At 36.9% G+C, this 8,630-nt stretch overlaps 1 pseudogene; it reads left to right on the top strand.

The window, feature by feature from the left end:
• The first annotated feature begins 1,757 nt into the window (after positions 1-1,757).
• Positions 1,758-2,566, top strand: LOC150032442 (uncharacterized; annotated as a pseudogene).
• The last annotated feature ends 6,064 nt before the right edge of the window (positions 2,567-8,630 follow it).

Below are 8,630 nucleotides of genomic sequence, written 5' to 3' on the forward strand. Positions count from 1 at the left end.
TATTAGAATACAATACGTAGCCCTAGCTTTCTTCCTCATCTCGATGTTTTCTTCTTATGGCTGTTAAACGATTAAGAGTTTTGTTCAACGGTAAGTTAAACAATTAAGAGTTTTGTTCAACGGTAAGTGAGATGAAAATAACTACTATCATGACTTCCGATTTATAGAAGTTTCTGTTGCTTCAAACACATCTTTTAAACATCTTGTCGATCTAATCTAATCTAAGGTTTTTCCAACATTTGAATGTAGTATTTCTCGGTTAACAATGTATCAGGATGGCTGCAGAAATCCTAATGTGATTAGAATCGTGGAAGACAAAGATGTGAAATTCTAATGTGATTAGAATTGTGGAAGACAATTGACGACAAGTTTACTTTGCAGGATGAAAGACTTTCCAAAGTGATTCCTAGCATATAGACGGTGTTGATATTAACCTGTTTGCCTTGGGGGTCTTATACCCACTTTGACTGATTCAATCAAGGAAGGATGTACCATTCTGAATATTGTTTGTTTCTCTTTTATTCATCAGATCTACATGATTGACATTAACACCACATCATAATTTGTTAGTAATTTTAATTGACAATTTTTAATTGGGATTTTCATACTCTAATCTAAATCAGTTTCTTTTTTCATGAATGCAACTATTTAGATAAAGTTTTTATTAGTCCAACCCTCACATTCAAAACTAATATTTTAGTCTAGAACCAAGAAAAAGTATTGTTACAAAATTTTGGGTAAGTTCAAAGATGGTTTGGTTGAGTGACTTTCAATTATAGTGTATTTGTTGGAGCTTGGAAACTAATTATTATGTATTTGTAGGTCACATAAATATCTCATTGGAAATATCACAAAAAAACTTTCAAAAGATTTTTGATGACTACAAAACCTTCACCTGAATTATAATGTAACAATTTTTCTTTAACCCTAAAATGTCCCCATCAGAATTTTGAGTAGAGTGGAGGAAATTATGGTTGCGATGATAGATTCAGAGACAATAAATTCACAATCACACCATTGTTGGCCGAGGAACTGATTTTGGAGAGAAAAATGGCGGCAACTTGGTTAGAGAAGAGGTCGGTGTAGAGCCTAGCCCACCAATAGTCTCTAGATGTTAGTTTTAATTACAATATAATTACGAATATTTCTTAAAGTCAATTGCAATCTTGGGTAGTTTAGACTTTTATAAATTCGTTTATTTATTTTTTAATTTATTTACCACTTTTGTGAATGAATTTATGATTTGCTATTTTTATAAATGAAAAGTTAAAATCCGCAATTCTTCTCGTTAATCCTTTAATATTTCATTTGTTATTTAAATTGATTTCATGTTCGACTGATTGGTGTGGAGGCAACCTTCGGCTGTACATGAAACTTTAAAAAAAAAAAATAATAATAATTGGGAATCAACTTTTTGTGAGTGACGGCAATTTTTTGCAGTATATGAGAAGAATTGAAATTCAATTCAATATTTGGCAAACTTGAATTGAATTGAATTCAATTTTTGGCAATCTCAAGTTCAATTTTGGCAAAATTGATTTTAGGTTGTCGTGGCGGCAAGCAATTCGGCAAAAAGAATTGAATTGACAATCAATTCAATTTTGTTTAATTGTTCAGATTAATTGTAGATTTGCTTTTTAATTTTCGAATCTTCAGCAAAAGAAGATAGTAAAGTTTTGGTTTGAGAATTTGATTTGATTGATCGTATTTTGTTCGACTTTAGTTGATTTTGTTATTTGAGATTTCATATCATTGTCATGTCGAATCGCAAGGATGATTCTCTGCCGTCAATTAGTATACAATGGTAAAAATTATTTGTATTGAAGTTATGTTATGAAGAATTTCTTGCGAGGGAAATCAATGTGGAACTATGTTACAGGTGTGTGAACGAAACTTATGGATGATAGGGCTACTGATTATGCTTCATTATTAGAAGTTTGGGTGATCAATAATTTAAAGATCATTACACGGATTAATAATTATATTATACATTCTATTGGTGTCTAGTTGGCAAAAATATGAGACTGATAAAAAGATTTTGAGATAATTAGGCTAGGTTGTACGCCCAATTTAACTTTTCCAAACAATATCAATTGGAGATGGATATTCATGCGCTTCAGCAAAATGATATGAGTATTCAAGAGTTTTATTCTTCTATGTTAGAATTATTGGATCAATTGGCATTGATCGAATCTTCAGAATTGAGTACCGTTGAAGCCTATATCACTCGAAAGGATGCTCAACACCTAGTTCAGTTTCTTATGACTTTTTGTTTTGAATTTGAGGGATTGCATGGGACAATCCTACATTGTAATCCTCTCACTTCCATTGATTTAGTGGTTAGTGATCTTTTAGCAGAGGAGATTCGTCTTATGTCTCAATGTGATATGAAAATTACCCCACCTCCAAGTCCATCTGTTTTGTTTTTGTAGTTCCACAACGATCTTTGACTGGAAATCAAAATAGGCCATCTTCTAAAGTCTCCTCTGATGAGTGTGCATTTTGCAAATGAAAGGGTCAACGGAATGCTCCATGTCCCATTTTGTTGATTAAAGGAAAATGGTAGTAACAACAACGACAACCACTATAACAAACAACATTGTTCATCACAACAACCACTATCGATGTCATCACAAAATACTCAATGGACATATCAAACACGTCAGTCCAACAATGGAGTGGTTGCTCCATCTGTGGATCCTTACATTTTTGAACAATTTCAGCAGTTCCTCAGTTCATAGCTTCATGCTATGTCAGCCTCATCTCATAAAGGTTTGGCCTCATCAAGTACCTTAGGTATAGATTCTTCTTTATGGGTCTTGGATTAAGGTCCCTCTCATCATATGTCGCCTCATTTGTCTTCTTTTGTTTCTTTATCTCCCTATTATTTGATGTCAATTGTGGGTGCGGATGGTAGCCTTATGCCATTAGTAGGTATTGGTTTAATCGTTACATCTCTTGTGTCTCTCTTTGATGTCTATTAGATTCCTAATCTTACTTTAAACCTTGTATCTGTTAATCAATTACGTGAATTTGGATATTTAGTCTCTTTTTCTTCTTTTACTAGTTCGATACAGGATCCACAATTTTAGAAGGTAATTGGGACAGACCATAAGCAAGGGGGAGTCTATGTTCTAGATCAACTCAAAGTATTAGATGATGTTACAACTTCTAGTGTGGATCCGTCATCTTTTACTTTGAGTCCTTCATCTTCCATTTCATATTTATGGCATTCTCGTTTAGGTCATATTTCTGCATCTTGATTACAGTTTTTGGCATCTATAAGAGTTTTAGGACATCTAGACAGTCATGATATCTCTGATTATAGTGGTTGTAAATTGGCAAAATTTCCAGCCTTACCTTTTAATAAAAGTGTTTCTTGTGCATTCTAATGTGTAGTCTTTCTCTTGTTCCTACAAAAGGGGCTCTGGATATTATGTTTCCTTCATTGATGATTGCATTCATTATTCTTGGGTTTATCTTATGAATTGTAGGTCTGATTATCTTGTAATTTAAAAATTTTTTTAGAGCTCTTATGAAAACTCAACATTCAGCTGTCATAAAGTGCTTTCATAGTGATTTGAGGGGGTGAATATACATCTAAAGATTTTTTTTCAATTACTTGCTTTGGATGGGACCTGATACGCTCTCACCATGTGATGAAATAGATGTTAAATGTTGGGTTTTAACGCACTGTTTTAGATAGCCGAACCTAAGTACAAGTTCAACTAGAGTCTTGGTAAGTCCAGGGTTGAACTCAGAGATTGCTTTATAAGTATGCGATGAAAACCAATGCTTCGATCTTGACGAAATTGGAATACTAATCAGATGATTGATTTTGATGCTAGTCTAATGCTTTATGTGTGATAGGATTTACACTTCAAGTGAAATAGTATATGCGATAGGTGTGAAATACAGATGTGTGATGGTAAGGTTCAGAAAAATATTCACTAACATTCCCTAAGCAAATATATGAATCACGCTTCAAGCAGTGCACTCGAAATTATAACTAATATCTCTTAGTGTACATAGCCGCAATATCCTATCTCTAGGATGCATGCGATGAGTGTATATTGCAAAAGATTTTACTTTATTTCTAAAGAACCTCTCTTCTTGCTTTATGAGTTCTAAATCTCTAGCTCTTTTGAACCTAGATTTAATCTACTTAGAGTAAGCTCTCGAGTTATCCAAGTATTTCAATAGGCAAACATAAAATATGTAAAACATATGGTTTAAATATTGCTTAGTTCATGTTAGCAAAATGCTTCTCAACCTATAAATAGTTTAGTTGCTCATAATAAAAATAGAAAAGATGGATAAAAGATGAAATGAGTATGCATTAATATTGAATAAATAGGTCTTTCAACGTTTAAACAATACAAATACACTTAAGACAAGAAATAGGGATAGTGAGTCAAGCCATGGTGCACAATTTTTTGCTTCCTTCGACTTTGTTAATGGCTGCTTCACTGTAAGTGTTGAAAGATGGAGTTCCTCTTCTACTTCAAAGGGAAACTGAAGCTCTCACTAAGATTTTTGAATGGTTGTAAGAGGAGAATTTTCGATAGAGTTTCCTCTAAAAGTTCGGTATATTTTTGCATGGCGATTTCATGGCTATTTATAGGCGTCCGAAGGTAGCTTTTCTTCTCTCACTCATCATTGTGTTGATAAGGTGCATTAAATTCCATACCTTGATACGCTGCTTATTACGCGTCAGAAATTCATTGGTTCTGCAGTGAAGCTTTCTTATCAGCTACCAACTCAATCTTTGATTTGACCTCTACCGCCCACATGTCATGTCATATCTCATCGCTAGAATCACCGAGATGGCCAACTATACGATCTTATATTGGCATTGAAAGTTCTCATGCGATCACATCGGCAAACTTTCTGCATTTAAACAAAGTGTTTTTCAGCTTAAAATAGACAAATTAGGCATTGTGTGTGTATGTGATCACATGATACAATTATTTCTATGAGTTCCTTAGTAAGTTGTCGCATCTTCAGAGTCTTTTCCTAATTTTTTAGATAAAAGAGACAGAATAACTTGTATTTCTACAAGTTATCACACCCCAAAATTTAAAACAATGCTTGTTCTCAAGCATATACTTAAGACTCTTAATAAATCTCGATCGCTTTGTCACATCGACTAGACCTCTCAAAGTGTTTTCAACTCAATCTGCTAGACCAAAGCATTCCTGAGTTTTACTCTTCTATCTATGAAAATATTTCTAGTCTTAAGATGCTGTAAGCTTATTCTTCAAAAATCCCTTACTCATTTCCAAAGCTATCTTATATTTCATTTTTCAGGAATGGGCTTTGGGTTTGAGATTTTTCAAAACAAGATAAAATTCTCCTTGGTATATTAGTTAGGTCCAATCTTATGCTGATCCGAGCATCTCATCTTCGTTTTGCCTTCCCCCACAGGGATCATGCGGACATCCAACTATGAGCAAGGTGCTCTTTTCAGACTTAGCTCATGCCTTGCAATTTTTTTTTGATATGGCAGTGGTGTTGCGATCAATTATTTCTTGCGTTGATCATGATTCCCACCTTCGTTTTGGCTTGCCCCCACTGGTGGTACGTGGACATCCAACTATGAGCAAGATCTGATTTCAATGCTTCTTTCTTCTTCTTCTTCTTCTTCTTCTTTTTTTTTTTTGAATAAAGATCAAGGAGATTTAGGCGATTAAAAAAAAAAATTAAACGCTTTAAGATCAAACCTTCCACCCCCAAATTTAGAGAGCAACAAGGTTCTCATTGCTGAAAATTGAATTGTGCGATGGAGTCAGAAAGATATCGCAAAAGAGGTTTGAAGTAAAGCTTGCACACATACTAAATCCAAGAAATGTTTCCTAAGGAAAAATCCTAAAACTTAATACTAACACCAGTCGAGCTACTTATTGCATTGATACACGGTATCATCATTGAGGTCTTTATTGGAACGTAACAAAACAAAAGGAAAATTAAGCGATCAAAAGTATAAACAAGATACAAACAGAAAGAAAAGGCAAGGAAAAGTGGGCAAACGCATAAGAGTTCATAAATTTCAATTGATAATTCGATAAATGATTACAAAGAAAGAAAAGTTGAAAACAAAAACACCCCCAAATTTAATTTTCTCCTGCATGATTGTTGTTTTGCTCTTGTGCTGGATCTTCATCTGGGAATTGTAAAGGAGCTTGGAGATGCAACGGAACAGATGGTCCTACCACGAGGTGAGCAACGTCATCCTGAAAGAACTGAATCGTAAAATGGAATTGCTCATGCTAGCTTTGCGTCTGTTGCAGAATGAAGTCGCGCGTCACACTTTGTTGGCCTTGAACAAATTCCCTTAACTCTTTTTGTTCCCTAACGAGTTCTTCTTGCTTTCGCCCCAGATCATTCATCTGTGTTGTAAGTGATTGTTGTTGCCGCAATAGCTCATCAAGACCTCCTAAGATTGGTTCTCGGAGGTCATCGTGAAGGAATTTGTACCATTCATCGTCAGAGTCAATTTCCTCTGGAGCGTTGGTGTCATCGCACTGGATTCCTTCGTTGGTCTGACGCTCACTAGCTCGCCAATGCTTGATCTGCCACCTATTTCTAGTGTAGGCATTGGCAAGCTTGGGTCATTAGTCGTGGTACGTGGTGGACTAGATTTGGATTTAGGGGAGGGTGGTGGTGTTGGTAATCTTGATGCGATGGGAGAGATAGGAAGAGGGTAATCTTCAGGAGTAGGGGGCTTCTCAAAGGCTGGAGGGCGCTTGTTGAGATCAACACTCAGCCTAAGAGACTCCTTATGATCATCATTTTTGTTAGAGGGAGAGTTTTCTCTAGGTTGAGGTGGCGGGGTTTGGCTTTTGCGAGAAGGGGACCTTTCTTCTTGGGGTGACGCAATCACCTTTTCTTCAAATCTTGGGGAAATGGTCACCTTCCGCTTTTTCTGTTGAGAGGGCTCGGGAAGCATTTGGCTTTACTAGGGTCGTTGCTTAGTTTGTTATTTCAGTTGGCTCTCAGTTTGAGCTGGCAGTCTCATAAAGCGGTGGAAGGAATTACTTGTAAGAGTACTTTTGACTTCAACATCCTCCTCCTCCTTAAACCAGCCTTGTGCAACGCATAGCTTTGTGACTAGAGACAGGAAGAACAACTGCCCCTTTGGTCTTGAGAAGAATGACCATTTGATCTACAATAAGGCGACCAACATTGATTGGAATTAGCCGTATGATGCAAAATATAACCATCATTCTATCCCTTGAGACCGAGCGATTGTGCATCGTTGGGAACAACTTTCTCTTGATGAAGTATAACCACACATTTTTTTTCAGGCATTAAGCTATGTTGTGACAATGTCTTAACCCTTTTTGCCAAAGTGGTCCATTTTATTTTAGGTAGTACGACCACTTTCAATGCCTCTCTTTGTTCTTCTGATGTTGGTGCTTCGATAATTCTATTGCCTTCAGTGTTGGGAATGTCTTCCAAGTTATATAAATGATTAATCTTCTTGATGCCAAATCCAATTGTAGCTTCTCCAACATCCACTCGGTCGATCCTTGTATGGTTTCCCTTTACCAAATGCGGTCACTACTGATGGTTTGGCCGTCCTTGCCCCCTCACAAAATCTCTCCATCCTACACATCTATTGTGTTTGTGATGAAGGAGGGCAATGGTGCACTTTCCAGGAAGAAACCCATCTTGATCAGAATTGGAGGCCTCTTCTTAGGCACTTTTTTCTTTTCTATAACAGGCGCTTTGCCTTTATCCTATTTCTTTGCCACCATTCGCGTTGGTGCCACTTCCTTCTTCGAGGCGCCGCCTACTTTCGTTTTCTTCTTCTCTTCAACCACCATTTTTTCTTTTCATCTTCTTCTTGCAACAATCCGTTCTCTTATTGAATCTTCTTTAAATTGTGCTTGATGCGCTAGGTCTTCTCCTTTCTGGCATTCTTCTCTACATCGCTTTCTTCGTGCCACTCATTTTCAAATTCAAGCGCAACGAGACCAGCACAATCTAACGACTTATCTGATTGCGATTGTGATGAAGCTCCCACGTTTTCAAGCTCTTCATCATGTATTTCATGATAGAGCTCCGTCGCTATGATGAGAACTGTTGCCTCCTTCCTTATCCTCTCAAGGCCATCTCTTTGACCTTGCTATTGAACTTTTCTACCAATGCCTCTATAGATGGTCATCACTTTTCCTCTTCTCCCTTATTGCGTTTTCCTCAACAGAGTTTCTTCTTCAACGTCGATTCCGTCAATGCATGCTACTTCAGTCCCACCGCTTTGCTTCTTTGTTTTCTTCTCCTCGAATGCGGCAAAAACTCTTCCCAAGGGCCCTTCCTTGATGATAATCAAGCTTGGCGCATTAGATACCAGTGCCTCGGGGCCATTCATCGCATGGCCGGAACCAAGCGGAGACATCTTAGCACCAATTCTCTCCTTGCTTGGTTGGTTTACAACACCCTCGTCTTCAAGAGATTCGAGCAGCTTCAGATTCTTCAATATGTCTTCCTATACTTCTCGCTCATCTCGACGCCTTGTTTCACTTGCATTGGATACAATCGACTGAAGACGTTCATGGGGTGATGAAGAACGTGACAGTACTGGTAGAACGTGACAGTGCTGGTAGAACGTGATAGTGTTGGTGCAG

The sequence above is a fragment of the Benincasa hispida genome, chromosome 11, assembly GCF_027475165.1.
Source record: "Benincasa hispida cultivar pf3 chromosome 11, pf3_genome.v1.1, whole genome shotgun sequence".
Lineage (NCBI taxonomy): Eukaryota > Viridiplantae > Streptophyta > Magnoliopsida > Cucurbitales > Cucurbitaceae > Benincasa > Benincasa hispida.